Raw genomic sequence first — 18,354 nt, 5'->3', positions numbered from 1 at the left:
ACAATGTGTCTGAAATTCTCCAAGTGCAACTAACACTAGGTAAGACTGCAATCCATATTGTAGCTTGCTACAGATCCCCCACCATACCCCAAGATTCTCACTATACCTTCTAAACATACTGGAAAATATTAAGATAGAACCAAACACCCTAATACTGGGTGATTTTAACTACCCTGCCATTAACTGGGAAAACTACTCATGTCCCAACACCTTTACAAGAACGGTTCTTGGAATTCATAAATTCCAATGCCCTGGATCAACTAATCCATAGTCCCACCAGGGGCTCCAATAACCTAGACCTGGTCATTACCAACATGGGAAATCAATGCTCCATACCTATGGTCAACCCCCTCGTTAGTCAGGTCTGACCATAAGCTAATCACCCTTAACATCCACATCCCACCCCCCCCCCCCCCTAAAGAAACCACCATAAAAAACTTCTCCAAAGCCAACTTCATGCTACTCAAGTCAGAAGTGACAAACTTCATAACACCCATGCAGACGGGAACAGAAAGTTCAACTGCTGAATCCTACACTAAGGCATTGTACGAGCACATCCACTCATGCATGAATCGTGCCATCCCAAATAGAACCAAAATGCTCTCATCCAAAAAAAGGAAGCCAATCTGGTGGTCCCCTGCCATAAACAAACTTTACAACAAAAGGAAGAAACTTTTGCAGAAAAGAGGAAAATCCCAGGATGCAAAAAACTCCCTTACTAGCCTCAGTAAGAAACTGAGATGCCTCATAAAATCCTCCAAAGCTAGTTACGAAAATAAAATTGCCAAAGATTCCAAAGACAACCACAAAGCATTCTATAACTATGTCAAGAATCTAAATGGCAATCCTCAGATCTGCTCTGAGCTAAAACAGAATGACATTAAATATACTGATCCAAAGGATATTGCCAATATCCTGGCAGATCGATTCAGTGCCAACTTCACCCCCCTCTCACCCCCTAAATGGCCCATCTCAATACCGGAAGATTGCCAAATTCCAGTAATAACGGCCACACAGGTACAAAACGCACTCTCTACAGCCAAGCATACATCATCCATGGGACCAGATGACATCCAGGGCTGTGTACTACATGAACTACAATATGAACTGGCACCTCACCTAAGTGTCATGTTTAATCATAGCCTCACCTCAGGTTTCGTGCCCACTGAGTGGCGCAGGGCTACAGTTATCCCAATCCACAAGGGGGGATCCACCTTGGATCCCAGAAACTACCGTCCCATCAGTCTGACAAGCCTTATCTGCAAGGCCATGGAGCGTATTATCATGGAACTTATAAACAAAGACATTGGCAACATTCAAACACTGGACCCCACCCAGTTTGGGTTTGTGAAGGGCCGATCTTGTCTCCTGAACCTGATTGACTTCTTTGAATCAGTCTCCAGAACCATGGACAAGGGTAAGGTGGTCCACACAGCCTATCTAGACCTTGCCAAGGCCTTTGACACCATCCCCCACTCTGGAATCATAGATAAACTTACTAAGTTGGGCATTAAACCCTATGTCACCGAATGGGTTGCTAAATGGCTTACTGATAGAACCCACACTGTAAAAGTAGCCAACTCCAAATCCAGCTCCAGACAAGTGACAAGTGGAGTACCTCAGGGTTCAGTCCTGGGGCCGCTCTTGTTTGGCATCTACTTCTCTGAAGTACAGGTCAACACTAAGGGTCTCTGGCTAACAAAGTTTGCAGATGACTGCAAACTGGGAGCCATTATTGAATCCCCAAATGATGTGGATACTCTACAAAAGGGCCTTACAGAAACAGATGCTTGGTGCCAGAGCCATGGGCTCAAGCTCAATGCCAAGAAATGTACTGTTATCCCTTTGGGAAAAACATGTATCCATGAATTACCATATAGGTGGCAGTACACTAAACGCAGAAAGTGTGATAAGAGACTTAGGGACACAGGTGGACAGTGGTCTCACCTTCGATAACCACATCGTCACAACAGTCAGGAAATCCTTCTATGTGGCACACCTCATCACAAAGGGCTTTTCATCCAGAAAAAAGGAGGTCATTGTCCCACTGTACTCATCCCTCATTAGACCCATTATAGAATACAACGCCCCATTTGGTATGTACCTCTCAAGACATCTGCAACAACTGGAAAGGCCTCAGAAATACCTCACCAAAAGAATCACAGGCCTAAAGCAGATGCCCTACGCTGACCGCCTTAAAAAATTCCAGCTATACTCTGTCGCATATCGTCTACTCAGAGGCGATCTCTGCTTAACATACAAGGCCATGTCAAACCCAGAGCTGTTGGACATGCTACACTTAAAATCCCAACCCTCAGAGCTACACAGGGATCTAAACCTTGTCATCACAATAAACAAAACATGCTGGAGGGATAGGTTCCTGGCCCAGAGACTCCCCAGACTCTGGAATAGATTGCCCATACATGTCAAGCAGAGTGCCTCTTTGGAACTCTTCAAGAGGAACCTTGACGATTGGATGGGAGAAAGGAAATTCACCCCAGGGATCACGTCAGTCGCCCTGCTAGACAGGGGTCCAGGAAAGTAAATAATGTGGGAAGAAATAGCCAGGGAATTGTTATGGCTAGGCTTGTATAGGCCCTAGGGCTGATAGCCTAGTACCAACCTATGAACCTATGAACTTTCCCACCCCCGAACAGCACTCTCCTTGCAGGCTATCAAGGATTGACTGTCAGCTTATGCTTCTCCATTGCTGGGCAGATAAACTCCCTTTGGGGAAAAAAACTTCCACATCTTATTTTCTGTCTGATAAAATAATTTTTGCAGAAAATGTTAATTAAGATAAGAAAAAAGTGCTTTTATAGACTGCCACAAGACTTTCAGTCATGTTTTACAATGAACAATTTTTATTTTTGAGGGAAAAATCGTTAAAGCTTTTTTTGTCTATAAATTGAGTTAAATTATTCTTGGATGCTGGGGTAAGTGTATAAACTCCTTTTCACTGCATTTTTTGGTGGAAAAATCAACTTTTTTAATACTTCACAGACTACTGCTAACAGGCTTCCACTGATTCAGGTGTCTTTTTTTAGCTTCACCATGGAACAACCTACTGGTTCCTCAGTTCTTCCTTCTTCAAGCCACAAAAATAAAACAATTTCAAGCAGCCTTTGCCCCTTCAGCAGGCTAATGAATTGCTTAAGTCAGAGATCAGTGACTCTGCTTTTGCCATTTCTGGTTCCTTAGACCATTCGCCTTTTTCCTTGGTTCCTCTGGTACAGTCCCTGCAGCCACCATGGATGAGGGGTTAGACACATCCTCAGTAGTTGCTGGAGTGCCCTTGGCAGGCAAGGGATAACCACTCTTGCTGGTCTCTGAGGAAGGAGCAGAAAATTCCTCTCTGCTTAGCAAGACAGGGATGCCTGTCCCTAGGGAGGTTTTGCCTGTCAAATACAGATCTGCTTCTTCAGAAATCCCTGTCAAAAATAAGCAAAAAGTTAGACGTTTACTCTTGCCTCTCCAAGTTTATTTTTGACAGGAGTGATTTATAAGGCTTAGCTCAGGGCTTACTTCAAGTCTTTAACTCTACTACTACTGGTCCACTGCGCCAAGCGTATTCACAAAGTATCTAGCTCCAATGATGGCCTACTGCAGATTGCAAGGTTTCACATTTTTCCTTACTTAGGCTAATTGCTTATCTTTTGCAGCCTTTTTCAAATTGTCAGAAATCACTCACTTGGGTGAGAGAACTCCTTCACAGACTGGTGTTTCGGGAGTACATCCAAACATCTTGCTACACTCCTCCACACAGAATTGTGTTCCTGTCACTTATGCATCCGTTTTGAAACACTGCTAAGTAATTTTTTTTTTTTTTTTTAATAATAATGCCAGAGCACAAAAATTTTTAGTGCAATTACTCAGGAAACAGAAAGTACAAAGGGTTGTCAACAAGCTTAGGGAGCCTGTAACAATGAAGATAGCAAGAGATCCTGTACAGGTAATAGAAATATTTTGGAAATTTTATGAAAGTATGTACAAAGCAGAGAAAGTTGGAGAGCAAAAAGGGTACAACTAGAAATGTTTATGTAAGAAAATGCCAAGTTTAGAAGTAGATGAATCTAGCTTTGTTTATATGCTTGTTGTTTGTTTGCTTGTTATTTCCCTGGAACGCTAATTCCACCTAATACGCGGCTTCTCAGCGCTTCTGTGGATCACTAGTGATATCTGCATTTCTTACTGTACTTATTTCTTTGTTTCACTTGAAAGAAAGTTACTGTTTGTCGTTTTTGCATTTAATTTACCTGTAACACATTGCACTTAAGTTACCTGGCACTTGCTCACTAAAGCAATTATATAAGTCAGCACTAAAAATTAAAAGCACTACACCCTCACTCCCCACTGGCCCTGGCTTTCAATTATTAAGGAATTGCCAACATTATTCTAGCATGTCCAATGGTCAGTTTGGAATCTCCTCTCCGGTCCAGCTGGTGAATCTGGGAATCATGAGGCAATGTTACAACTGCCTCATGTACACAGACAACCCTCTCCTCCTCCCAACAAATTCCAACACATGTGAGAGATGCAACCATATAGCCAAACTGGAGGCTAAACTCTCTCAACTCAGTACTGGCATAACCAGTCAGGAGGAGAAGGAAACCACACTTACTACAATTCCAGTCAAACATAGACCTACCACGACAGCAAACCAAACACATAATCACACAAAAACATACTCGGAGGCTCTAAATAAAGATCTGCCGAAGCAGCAGAGACCTCCAAAGCAGACACCCAAGCAGCCGCTACCCCAAAACAAAACACGTGCAACACATATCTCACAAAGCCAGTGTGCCAAACAGTCACAGCCCTTAAGACTAAACAACACACTTGATACACTTGTAATAGGTGACTATCGTCAGGCACACTGACGTCCCGCTCACCAGGCTGAACAAGGAGAGGGTCGCGGTGAGCAGCCTGTCAGGCGCTAAGATCCGCCACATAACACAAGCACTCAGGTCACTCCAAGGCAAGTACAAATATGACTCAGTCATTGTCCATGCTGGTGTGAATGACCTGAGACGTACCTCCCTGGACTACATGAAAAGAGACATAAAGGAGCTCTCTGAGCATGTAGCCCAGGCCGGTATGACCCTGACCTTGAGTAGCATCTTACCCTCACCAAGAATGATGCCACAATATGAAGACAAGATGATCAATTTCAACAATTGGCTTAAGTACTGGTGTCATTCAAAGGGGATCCAATGCCTGTCAGCTTGGGATAATATGCTCGACAAGCCACGATGCTTCGCTAGGGACGGCTTGCACCTGTCACCCCTGGGCTTTCGGATATTGGCAAAGGCTCTTGCTACCCCATAGTGCCTTTTTAGGCAAGGCTCAAAGACAAACCCACCTCCATAGGTATCACAAGGGATAAGAAACTAAGAGTAATGCTACTCAACGCCAGAAGTCTAAACCTCAAGATGCACTTTTCAAACTCTCCTTAGCATGGAGAACATTGATATCTGTGCAGTAACAGAAACCTGGTTCAGGGCTCCCGAGAGCACCCCAGCACTACCAGGTTATACCTCATACCATATTTTTCGGCCCCAAAACTTGGACCGAACCACAAAAGGAGGGGGAGTATCAATATTCATAAAAGATACCCACACCTCCAGGTTGGTGGCAAAGCACGAAGCATCAGAGACTATACATGTGAAACTAACAGTGGGTAAAACTGCCTTCCAGTTTATAGCCTGCTACAGACCACCCTCCCAAACCCAGGAACCCCACTTGGCCTTCCTGAGAACACTGGAAAAATGAAGGTCTCTCCAAACACCATTATATTGGGCGACTTCAACTACCCAAACATAGACTGGGAGCATTGCTCTAGCTCCAACACCCTAGCCCAAAGGTTCCTAGAATTTATAAACTCAAATGCTATGGAACAACTTGTTACCACTTCCACAAAAGGGGAAAACATACTGGACCTCATCACCAACATGGGGACTCTATGCTCCAGACCAGAAGTGTATCCCTAACTGGTAAGATCAGACCATAAACTAATCTCACTGGATATTCACATCCTGGCCCACCCCCTGCCCAGAAAAGCACAGTGAAAAACTTCTCTAAAGCAAATTTCAGACTCCTCAAAATAGAGGTGGAATCCTTCAAAGCTACCCTGGCTTGTGGAAAATATGGCCCAGACCGCAGAATCCTTTATAAACGATTCTATGAACACCTTCAGGAATGCATGGATCATGATCCCAAATAAAACCAAGACCCAATCCTCCAAAGGCAGACGTCCTGTCTGGTGGACCCCAGCCATAAACAAACTATACAATAGAAGGAGGAAGCTACTAAATGATAGAGCAAAATCCCAAAAAGGGAAGGCATCACTGATCAGTATTGGCAAAAAACTACGGGCACTCATAAAATTGTCTAAGGCCAGCTTCGAGAGAAAAATTGCACAGGACACTAAGGATAATCACAAGGCTTTCTTTAGTTATGTTAGGAACCTGGGTGGTAATTCCCAGATATGCTCAGAATTAGTCCAAAATGACAAAAATACACGAACCCACAGACATTGCCAACATCCTAGCTGACAGGTTCAGCGCAAACTCCCCACCAAAGGGCAAATATCTATCCTAGCAGAGTGCTGCCCCTGACATCTCAGATGCTCAGGTAAGAGCTGCCCTCTCCAAAGCAAACAACACAGCATCAATGGGACCAGACGGTGTCCCAGGCTGCGTCCTACATGAACTCCAAGAAGAGCTAAACCCAAACATAAAAACTACTGTTCAATCTCAGCCTTACTACAGGATATGTGCCCAAAGAGTGGCGTACAGCAACAGTGGTCCCTCTCCATAAAGGTGGTGCCTCAACGGATCCTGGAAACTATCGCCCCATAAGCCTGACTAGCTTGGTCTGCAAAGCTATGGAAAGGATCATCATGGACCTCATAAATAAAGATATTGGGGACCTACAGACACTGGATTCTACCCAGTTTGGCTTTGTTAAGGGCAGATCCTGCCTCTTAAACCTGGTTGATTTCTTTGAAACAGTCACCAAGGCCATTGACGAGGGGAAGGTGGTCCACCCAGCCTACCTGGACCTCGCAAAAGCCTTTGATACAATACCCCACTCGGGCATTATAGATAAGCTCACCAGCTTAAATATAAACCCCTATGTCACTAGATGGATTGCAAACTGGCTCAAGGACAGAACCCACATGGTTAGAATTGCTGGAGCCATGTCAGACTCCAAAACAGTTACAACTGGTGTCCCACAAGGCACAGTCCTGGGACCTCTCTTGTTCGGTATATATTTCTCGGAGGTACAGGCCAACACGGAAGGACTGTGGCTGAACAAGTTCGCAGACGACTGCAAACTGGGCGCCATAATCGACCCTCCAGCCGACACAAGCATCCTCCAAAAGGGCCTCATAGAAACAGACAACTGGTGCCAGAGCCATGGCCTCAAGCTAAATGCCAAAAAGTGTATAGTCATCCCCTTTGGCAAAAACACAGTGCCCACAAATTACCACATAGGTGGTAATCCATTAAGTACAGAAGAAGTAATTAGGGACCTGGGGACCCAAGTTGATAGCAATCTCTCATTTGACAACCACGTGGCCAAAGTGGTTAGAAAAACATTTTATATAGCCCACCTAATCATGAAGGGATTCACATCTAGATCAGGCGGCGTCATCGTGCCTCTTTACTCATCCCTCATCAGGCCCATAATTGAGTACAATGCCCCTTTTGGGATGTACCTTACCAGACACCTGCAGCAACTGGAAAGACCCCAAAAGTACCTCACCAAGAGGATCAAAGGGCTCAAACAGATGCCATATGCTGCCCGGTTAAAGAAACTCCAGCTCTACTCAGTGGCATACCGCCTGTTCAGAGGCGATCTGTGCCTGACGTATAAAGCCATGTCCAACCCGGAATTAATGGACATGCTGCACCTCAGAAAATCCAAATCCCATCGAGCTACGCGCTCGAGAGACTTGAACCTCAGTACTGAAATAAATAGGACATGCTGGAGGGACAGATTCATAACCCAGAGGCTCCCTTCACTCTGGAATAAAATCCCAGTCCAGGTTAGGCAGAGTCCCTCATTGACTCTCTTCAAGAGGAATCTTGATGAGTGGATGGGAGATCGTAGGTTTACCCCGGATATCACTTGTGTGTCACTGTTAGACAGAGGCACAGTATACTAACCTCGAAAAAGGGCATAGCAAAATAAATTTAAAATGGGTGGCGAAAGCCAAACACATTCTGGCTAGGCTTATAAATGCCCTAGGGCAGATAGCCTAGTATGAACCTATGAACCTATGAACAAAGGGTAATTTGCTGGGCTCGGAATGGCCCACAAGGATAGTGTGCCTGGTACTAATTTATGAATTTAAGAGAAGGAGAAGCACCAACATCCTGGAAGAAAGTGGGGTGGCTGTAATACCCAAAGAGAGTAAAGGCCCATCAGATCCAGCTTCATACAGGCCCATTTCAATCGTAAACCACAACTATGAAGTGTTTCTGTCTATAATGGTTAAAAGAATGGCAAAGGTGATGCCAAAATTGATAGCTATGGACCAATGGGGTTTTGTGGAGAGGAGACACACATTTCACAACATTAACAGAACACCGATGATCTATAGAGGAAAGCTGAATGTAAGAAAATACCATTGTCGTAGGTGTGTCTTATTGCAGAGAAATCACCTGAAACAGTAAGTTGGGAGTTTATGAGGACGGCAATGGAAGCATGTGTATACCCTGATACAATTATAAGGGTTATTAGGAGGATATATGAGGGATCAGAGGTGAAAATTAAAGTGGGTGGGTTCTTCTATGATAATTTCTGTTTGAGTACATGAACCAGGCAGGTGTGTCCTCTTCCCCCTTTGTTATTTGCACTATATTTAGAACCACTGTCAAAGAAAATCAGAGGCTCAGAAATTCAAGGATATAACTGGTATGGTAGTCAATAAAAGCTGGCTTTGTTTAAGATGATATTACTTAATACCTGATAAAACCAAGAATGTCCTAACATTTCAGTGTTAGGGAACATTTTGAATCAGTTTTAGATCTCTTCAGGATACAAAATTAATTAAGCTAAAACAAAGGCAATAGCTGTAATTACATAACCACACATGATTTGGTACACCAATAGCCATATTTATGGGTACATGATAAAATGAAGTACTTAGGAGTATGGATTAAAAAAGATTCTGGTGTGGCAGCTAAGGATACGTGGGAACAGACTAAACAAAAGATAATACAAAAGCTGAGAAATTGGAAGCTGTTATATGGCTATGAATAGCAAGATAAAAGCAGTTAAAATGTTTTTAATCTCTTTAGTTTTACACACAGGTCAGGCATATTTTTATTAACCAGAGGAGAAGATGTGGACAATAATAAGGAGCTGAAGGATTTTATCTGGGAGGGGAACACAGCACGAGTTAAGTGGGATAAGCTGATTCTTCCAATTGAATATGGAAGTTGGGATTACAGGCAGTCCCTGGGTCAAGTACAAGATCCGTTTTTTAGTCTGTCCTTAAGTGAAATTTGTAGGCAAGTTGAAACGCATACATGGAACATTCTACTGCACTGTACTGCAATACAGCACAATAGAATGCTGCATACAAAAAATATGTTAAACTTGCCTCTTTTTAAGCTTCACATTTCTGTACTAAAGGCATCACCCATGAATGTTTTCCACTCTTTCCTGAACTTTCAGACCTCTGCCAGACCTCCTACTGTCATCTAGACCCCAGTGAGCTGCAATGCAATTTGCCCATTCTACTGTACAGTACAGTAGCTACTTCAATATTGTGTACTGCATAAGCCAGCAGTCTTGACCAATCAGATCACAAACACAGCGATCTCTTACCAATTGGATCGCTTGTTCTCAGTGAAGGCAGAAGTAACTGCTCTAACAAGACATGCAAGCAGCTTCACGAACGAAGAAAAGAAAAGTACAACAGGATTCATCATTTTAAGGTAAGATTTGAGCAACTTTAAAGATTTTTATTTATTTTCACATTATTTCCAAAATTGCGGCAGCCTGTTCTTATCTATGGGTCGTCTGTAATTCAGATGTCTGTAACTCGAGGACTGCCTGTACCTGATTTGACAGGGTATTTCATAGCCATATTTCACAGCCACACAGTTAATGCTCCTATATGTAACATAAGCAGAAACCAATAACTCAAATGGAAAGGGATGATGATGATGAAACAGGAGGAAACACAAGAAACAAGGCGAGACTGTGATTATGGATGCAGATCCTAACGAGAATAATAATAACCATGCAGAATATTACATTCATAAAGTAGCAGAAAGTATTCTAAAACCTAAGCCAACATGGGAATGGAGAAAGGAGATTCTGCCAGTAGGGATGACTGCAATTAGAGATACAGACAACAAGCAAGCGGGGGCTGGAATTTATCGAAGAAACTAGCAAAAGAACCAAGGTATTGGGAACAAATAATTAGAGAGGGGAAAAGTAATAGGATGGGAAGAGGCCAAGAAGTTTTTGGACTGCAGGCTAGAGATTTCCTTCCCTATCAAGGATTGGTATCAGAGTACAGGCAAACAGAAAGAAATAGGGGGATCCCAAATGAAAGAACAGCGCTGGTAGAGTCTTTAGTAGAATCTAGAATGGAAGCTGCTGTTAAAAAGGGAATAAGTAGAGCATACAAAATACTGCATGATAGGCTGCGGTGGTGCATTGGTTAGCGTTCTCGCCTCACAGCAAGAGGTTCTCCAGTTCAATTCTCGGCTAGAGTGCCTTCTGTGTGGAGTCTGCATGTCCTCCCCATGGTCGAGTGTACTTTAATGATGTGCAGGTAGGTGCATGCGTGGGTGTGCCTTCGTTGAAAGTTGGGCGCCGGGCTGGCAACTTGACAATGTAAAAATCCACTGCCAAACATTAGCGGACCAGTGATCCACTGTGGCGACCCCTAACCGGGAAAAGCCGAGAGTACAAAATACTGTATGATAACTGTATGAATTGATCAGTGGAGGTTAAAAAGGATTGGAAAGAAAGACTGGATAAGCAATTCACAAAGAAACAGTGCGGGATATATGCATGTCTCCCAAATATGCAACAAAGTCTAGAAGAGTTAAGATCTTTGCTTGGAAGGGTTTACATAGATATTTTTATATCTCAAGTAGACTCCACAGAATTATTCTTTAGATAGAGAGTAAATGTTGGAGGTGTGATGGGGAAGAAAGAGGTAATTGTGAGCATATTTTCTGGGAGTGTAATGAGTTGGCAGATTCCCTGCAGACTGCTCTGTCAGAGATACTGGGTGAGCAAATTGATGTAACCAAGGAATGATTTTTTGAGCTATGATACAGAATCGGAATTGCCTGGATATAGTAAGGCCTCGCTGAGTCTAATTAATGTTGCTGTCGAAAAAGCAATTACTAGAAAATGGAAATCTAAGTCTAAACCAATTTTACTAGAAGTATTGAATACAGTAAAACAACTGGAACTGGAATCTTTAGAAAACGGTAGGAGCAAAGTACATAGAAAAAATGGTAATTGTGGGAACAATACATGCAGAGGAGGAACGAAGTTTAAAAGAAGGCAGGATTTGAATGAGCTATGTCATGTTTGACTGGCAATGACTTGACAGCTTATAAATGTTTGCAACTAAAATTTTGTCAATAGGGTTTGTGATTTATAATGTTTGCAACTAAAATTATGTCAATATGGTTTGTTTTCATTTATATAAATGCATGATTGCCCATGTCATACATGATAATTTAATAAAGATGTTTCTAATTCCAAAAAAATAAATAAATAAATAAATAAAAACAGGAGTGTGCTCCTGGAGTGTCTCCTAGAAACCTCAGTTGATACTTTTCTTTCACAGAAAAAAGCAGATCTACCTCTATCCTTGAGTTTTTCCTCAGTAAGTGAATTTCCCAGGACACTAGGATTTATGGCATGCATGATTCTCATGATTCCTCTAGCCAGATTCCACATTACAGAAACTCAATGATACCAGAATAAGCACGGCCCCAACATCAATGTCTCTTGACATTCCAGATTCCTATTTTCGGATTTGTGAAAGGAACATCTTAGTGGAGAGGCCATACTTATCAGAATCTAGGTGTCCCATCTTCCTTTCCAGCTCCATCTATAACTACAGACACCTCAGACTTTACTTGGGAAATGGTGTCCATGGAAGCAAAGGTCCAAGGTCTTTGGAACAAAGAGACAGACCAAAACATGTCAATGTAAAAACGATGCTGGCAGTAATAAAAGCTCTCAACTCTCACAATCATTTATGAGTCCAAGGACTGTTAAACGTGGTTACACACAGTACATAAATAGAGAGATGCAGATCTTGCCTTCGGTGTAGATAGCCATGGTAGCCTGACATATAGCTTTTCAGCACAATCTCACTCTACAGGCATCTTACATCCAGTCAGAAAAAAAATGTGGCAGACAAGCTAAGTAGGATCAGGACAAACCTTCATAAATGGAAACTAAAACATGGGGTCTTGCAGGAATTCATCTAGCTGTGGAGAACACCTCAAAACATCTATTTGCCTCCATTCACTACAATCAAGTGTCAAAATTCTGCTCCGGATCTCCATTCAAGAAGCCTTTTTAAACAGATGGATTCTCATTTACTTGAACATGAATGTTTCTGTATGCTTTTCCACCCTTTTCATTGATATCCAGGGTCATTGTGAAGATTCAGAAGGACTCTTCAAAGATCATTATGATGACTCCCTTGTGGCTCTGGTAACAGTGGTTCTTCCTTCTTTTGGAAATGGCTGTGGGCAATTACCACAAGCTTCCTCACAGACTGGACCTACTCACACAAGACAGTGGATGTTTGATACACCCCAACTTGAAAACTTCAACTGCCCAGATAAGAGAGTTTTCATACACTTTACCATACATTAAATGAGGTAAGATAACCTGCTACTAAGAAATCACACATTAGCAAATGGAAAAGATTTTTACTCACCTAAGTGTCATGTTTAATCATACCCTCACCATAGGCATCGTGCCCACTGAGTGGCGCACAGCTACAGTTATCCCACTCCACAAGGGGGGATCCGCCTTGGATCCTGGGAACTACAGCCCCATCAGTCTGATGAGCCTGATCTGCAAGGCCATGGAACATATTATCATGGAACTTATAAACAAAGATATTGGCAACCTTAAAACACTGGATCCAACCCAGTTTGGGTTCGTGAAGAGCCGATCTTGTCTCCTGAACTTGATAGACTTCTTCGAATCAGTCTCCAGAGCCGTAGACGAGGGTAAGGCAGTCCACACAGCCTACCTGGACCTCGCCAAGGCCTTTGACACCATCCCCCACTCTGGAATCATAGATAAACTTACTAAGCTGGGCATTAATCCCTATGTCACTCGATGTGTTGCCAACTGGCTTACTGACAGAACTCACACTGTAAAAGCAGCAGACTCCAAATCCAGCTCCAGACAAGTGGAGTACCTCAGGGTTCAGTCCTGGGACCGCTCTTGTTTGGCATCTACTTCTCTGAAGTACAGGCCAACACTAAGGGACTCTGGCTAACAAAGTTCGCAGATAACTGCAAACTGGGAGCCATTATCGAATCCCCAAATGATGTGGATACTCTAAAAAAGGGCCTTACAGAAACAGATGCTTGGTGCCAGAGCCATGGGCTCAAGCTCAATGCCAAGAAATGTATAGTTGTCCCCTTTGGGAAAAAACCTGTACTCGTGAATTACCACATAGGTGGCAGTACACTAAACACTGAAAGTGTGATGAGACTTAGGGACACAGGTGGACAGTGGTCCCACCTAAAATAACCACATCGCCACAACAGTCAGGAAATCCTTCTATGTGTAATCTGTAAGATACTCAATGCAGAGACAAAAATCTATGCCATCCTCTTGCCCCTACGGCCATATATTGGGTAAAATTGGGTTATACTGGCTAGGCTTATATGGACTCTTAAGATGTTAGCCTAGTTAATCATCTATGAACCTATCAGGGTTCACTTGTCAGCCATTTCAACATGTTTGGCCATGGATCCTCCACTTTCAACGCATTCCTATGCTAAAATGTTTTTGAAAGGGAAGTTAACATACCCAACCTCCTAAACAGGTGTCTTCTTTTTTTAAGAAAAAAAATAACTTTTGCTCCATTTGAAACAGCTCATCAGGCTTATGCTTTTAACAAGGAAAACACTTTTGCTTCTTCTTTCGGCTTTTCCCGGTTAGGAGTCGCCACAGCGGATCACTTGTCCGCTCATGATTGGCAGTGGAGTTTTACCGTGTTGAGTTGCCAGCCCGGCGCCCAACCTTCCACAGAAGGCACACACGCACACACTCATGCCTAGGGCCAAATTTAGAGTGTCCAATCCACCTACAGCATGTCTTTGGATTAAACCTTTTGCTGATTGCTCTAATTTCTCCAAGCTCTTATGTGGAAAGAATTTGGGGTTGGTATAATGGTTAAGGTGTTTACCTCACAAAGTAGGAGATTTGATTCTCACCTCTGAAAGAATACTTGGCTAGATCCAAACAGCTCACAACAGCTGCTAACCTAGCGCCTACTTATAAACCCATGATGGGTCAACTTTATCTCATTTTAGCAATGATGGTAAAATAAAAAAAAAATCATTTTCAGATATTGGATAAGTAAGCTTTGTTGTTTGAAAAATATATAAATGACTCTTCACTGCAGCAACAAATACTTCCTTTATTACTTAAAGCAGTCAGTTATGTTATAAGTTGATCAATTCCAAATGTCAAGATGGGTAGCTATTTTAAAAACATAGACAAACCTGGCCAAATCTGAACCACCACTGCTATTGTCACTACTATGACACACAATCTTCATTGGCCATATCCCCTGACTGTGTAATTCATACCTATGCCCACTGTGATTTTATACATTAGCCACACTCCTTTCTGTCCCACATTGGACATCTCTTAAGGGGTCAACACTACCAGTGTGTGCAAGTAAGCAGGGGTAAGTGTTTAGTTTTTTACTTGAAAGCTGACATACTGTCCCATCTGATCAAAATAAAAAAAAAAAAACTAATTAGCTGACACATTGTTTCAGACTCTAGAACTTTCTCTGTGTACCTCAGATCTAGAAAACTACCCTATGAAATTATGCTGGACATCTTCACGCTTCTTTACCATTACATACTTCATAACTTTTTCATTGAATTTTATGACACAACATACAGCAATTGTTGTTGTTTGTTTTTCAGCTTTTTCCCGGTAAGGGGTCATCACAGCGGAACTCCGGTCCACTAATGATTGGCAGTAGAGTTTTGCAAAATGCTGAGATGCCAGCTCGACACCCAACCTTCAACGAAGGCACGCCCATTTACGCACACGTCTTTCAAACGCTACCCAACCACAGGGAGGACATGCAGACTCCACACAGAAGGCACTCCCAAGCCAAGTGGAGAATCGAACGGGAGAACCTCTTGCTGTGAGTTAAAGCTACCGCTGTACCACCGCGGAATATACACAACATACAGCAATGTTTGTTTGTGTCTTTCGGCTTTTTCCCGGTTAGGGGTCGCCACAGCGGAACTCCAGTCCGCTAATGATTGACAGCAGAGTTTTACGTGCTGGCTTGCCGGGCCTAACGCACAACCTTCAACAAAGAACGTCCGTTCATACAGCAATAAAAAAACAAAAATAGGCAGCAACCTGTAGAATTATTCATTAGGGAGTATTCATTAAGCCCTGGTGGAACATGTGCATATGTTTTAATTTGCCAAACAAGTTCTTGTTCTTCAAATTTTAATTCCCAAGGCCCACCTCTAATGTTCCTAACTATTTGTTGTAATATTGCAAACTGGAATTTATGTGTGGGGTGTTCCAAAATGTATCTAGCCAAAGCATTTGTGGTATTAGTGTTCATAAATTCTCTGCTTAAACATTCTTTCAGTTTTACCTATATAGTAGCTTTAGCAACACTTGCATAAAGCAGCATATACTACTCCTGCTGTTTCACAGTTAAAATTTTCCATTAATAATATAGATTTTATTACGTATGCAAACTTTATTAATTACCATAATGTGCTGGCACTGCTGACATCTCCCACACTTTCTCACCCCCCAGTTGTTGGGGCACTTTTGATTGTTCCTTTCCAACAAATCTTTAAAATGAATACTGCTCGATAAAATGTATTTTGAAATTGAAAGCTCTTCAAAGATGAAATTCGGTTGTATAACAACTTTTCTATTACTTAAATGAATTTCTCTGTGAGTTTGCATGTTCTCCTGTGTGTGGGGTTTCTCCCTCCGGGGGGGTTCTCCCCACATTCCAAAGACACATGCTCTGAGCGTTTCTCCCCCGCCCCCGCTGATAAATAAATAATTATGAATATTTATTTATACATATTTATCTTTATACATTTATACAAATTTTAAATTTCACTTGTTTGAGCTGTTTAAGTTAAGTTATCTAGCATTTAACAGTATTTAGATTAATTTATACACATACGAAAATAAGTAATAAAACTAATGTGTTGCGGTTTTAAAATTGTTGCTGATTTAAAAAAAAAACATTTATATTTATTCACATAAACATTTTACCTTGTATAACACTGGCTCTTTAAATTTCTTAAATTATGTTAATTGGTTTCATAATTAATTATCTCATCTTAATCGACAGTATTATTTTAACCAAGGACTCTTGGGGTTTCTTTGTCTGAAGAAGTTCATGTATTTTCTGAACGAAAGCACTAACAATAAACTGGTTGGAATTCTACAGCTTGCTGCCTGTTTTTGTTTTTTTTTTATTTTTTGTTTTGTGTTTATTCAGTTTGGTACAACATACAGCAATAACAAATGTGTGACAATGTTACTAGACTTCAGCAAATAAATACAAGATGCTGTGCCATCAACCATTCTAATATTTTAAATACAAGATGCTGTGCCATCAACCATTCTAATATTTTAAATACAAGATGCTGTGCCATCAACCATTCTAATGTTTTAACATATGTGGACAAAGAGTAATATCACTTCTTTAAAACAATTAATGCTTCATTAATGCAACTAATTCAACTAATGCAATTAAAGAACTTCTTTACTAAGTATGACAGCTGTGTACTTGCTAAATGTTATTTCAGAACATGCCTCTCAACCTCGAAGCAATAAAAATATAGCACTGGCTATTAAAAATCATAGCAGGTCAAAGAGCTTTTTTTATTATTTATTTTTGATAACAGAAAATCGTTGTATATTATATCTTTTACAGTTTATGATATAAAGTATTTGTTTAGACTTAGTTTGTTTATTTAACAAAGTATGTTCCCATAACCAGATGCAAGTCTGACTTTATGAGGTACACCTCTGAAACTAGGAACAGCAAGATAAAATCTGAGATCCTAACAATTATGTGTCAAAGCCAAAAGGAACCACATCTCATAGAATGTGTGGCACTGTGGCAATGACATCAGCCGTAGGTTGCTGAATATTAATGAACTGAAACACCACTTACTATAAATGTAAATATCCGATCCCCCTCCTAACCTTTCAAGTACCATGTGTTAGGGGATGCCATGCTTCTGCTTCAAAGCAAAAATAACATCAGTAATTGAATTACATAGGCGTATGTCGTTCATTCATGCAGACACTGAGCAATAACTTAAACGGTACTAGAGTGTTAGCTTGAAAACTATCCTTTTAACTACTATACAAATATATTATTTTCAAGTTAGAAGAGATCAGTTTACCTACTTAAACAACTGATTTTTACCTTAAATGTTACGTCCGCCTTTCATCCGGATCAATATTAAATATCCCCTACACATAAACTACATCTAAAAACTTTGCTAAGCTCAACTATTTGCTTAACATGATGCTATCTGGTTTAACAGCCACTCAAAAAAAGTTGCAAAAATGCTTCCGGAATTGCACGCATGCTCGTACGTAAACACGCCATTTTATAGTGCGCATGATTGGTCGTGGTTTAGTTATGGTCTTTTATTTTATTTTCTGGATTGTTTCTGATAGCTTGTTGCTCTTTCTACAGCCGATATAAATATTTTTTATGTAGTTTGTTATGCAGCTTATGTAGAAAAGGTTCCCTCTTCCTATTATACAGCAGCTTAAACGGTTGTTGTGTTCTAGGTGGCCACATTTGAGTTTTGCTTACTGCCTGAGTCACAGTTTCGAGTTAAAGTGAATGATAGTTTTCACTTTGTCGCAGTCAAGATTTACTTGCGGGTATCGTTCTATTTTACAATTAAAATCACTAGAGAACTTGAAAATGGATGCTTTTTAATGACAGTAGGCGAACAGATTGACGTGGTTGTATTTTTTTTTCTTTTAGATGCTCACAATACCTTTACATTTAGGTAGTAAATATAGTAATATGTTTTTGTCGCAGTTAAGGGGACTTAAACATAG

The 18,354-nt window shown here is 41.3% G+C and overlaps 1 protein-coding gene across 2 annotated transcripts in view; it reads right to left on the bottom strand.

Annotated features, from left to right (window-relative positions):
- CBWD3 (COBW domain containing 3) overlaps nucleotides 1-17,873 on the bottom strand; it is a 950,215-nt gene extending 932,342 nt beyond the window's left edge. The window contains exon 1 of one of the 2 annotated variants that reach the window (XM_044064329.1): nucleotides 17,702-17,873. The gene's annotated coding sequence lies outside the window, so the exon portion shown is untranslated. The remainder of the gene's footprint in view (nucleotides 1-17,701) is intronic. The other variant, XM_044064328.1, reaches the window with a different exon arrangement.
- Between the last annotated feature and the right edge of the window lie 481 nt (nucleotides 17,874-18,354).

Source organism: Protopterus annectens, chromosome 2.part2 (genome assembly GCF_019279795.1).
Source record: "Protopterus annectens isolate FY-2018-M chromosome 2.part2, PAN1.0, whole genome shotgun sequence".
In the NCBI taxonomy this organism is placed as follows: domain Eukaryota; kingdom Metazoa; phylum Chordata; order Ceratodontiformes; family Protopteridae; genus Protopterus; species Protopterus annectens.
This window is presented reverse-complemented; position numbering and strand designations above follow the sequence as displayed.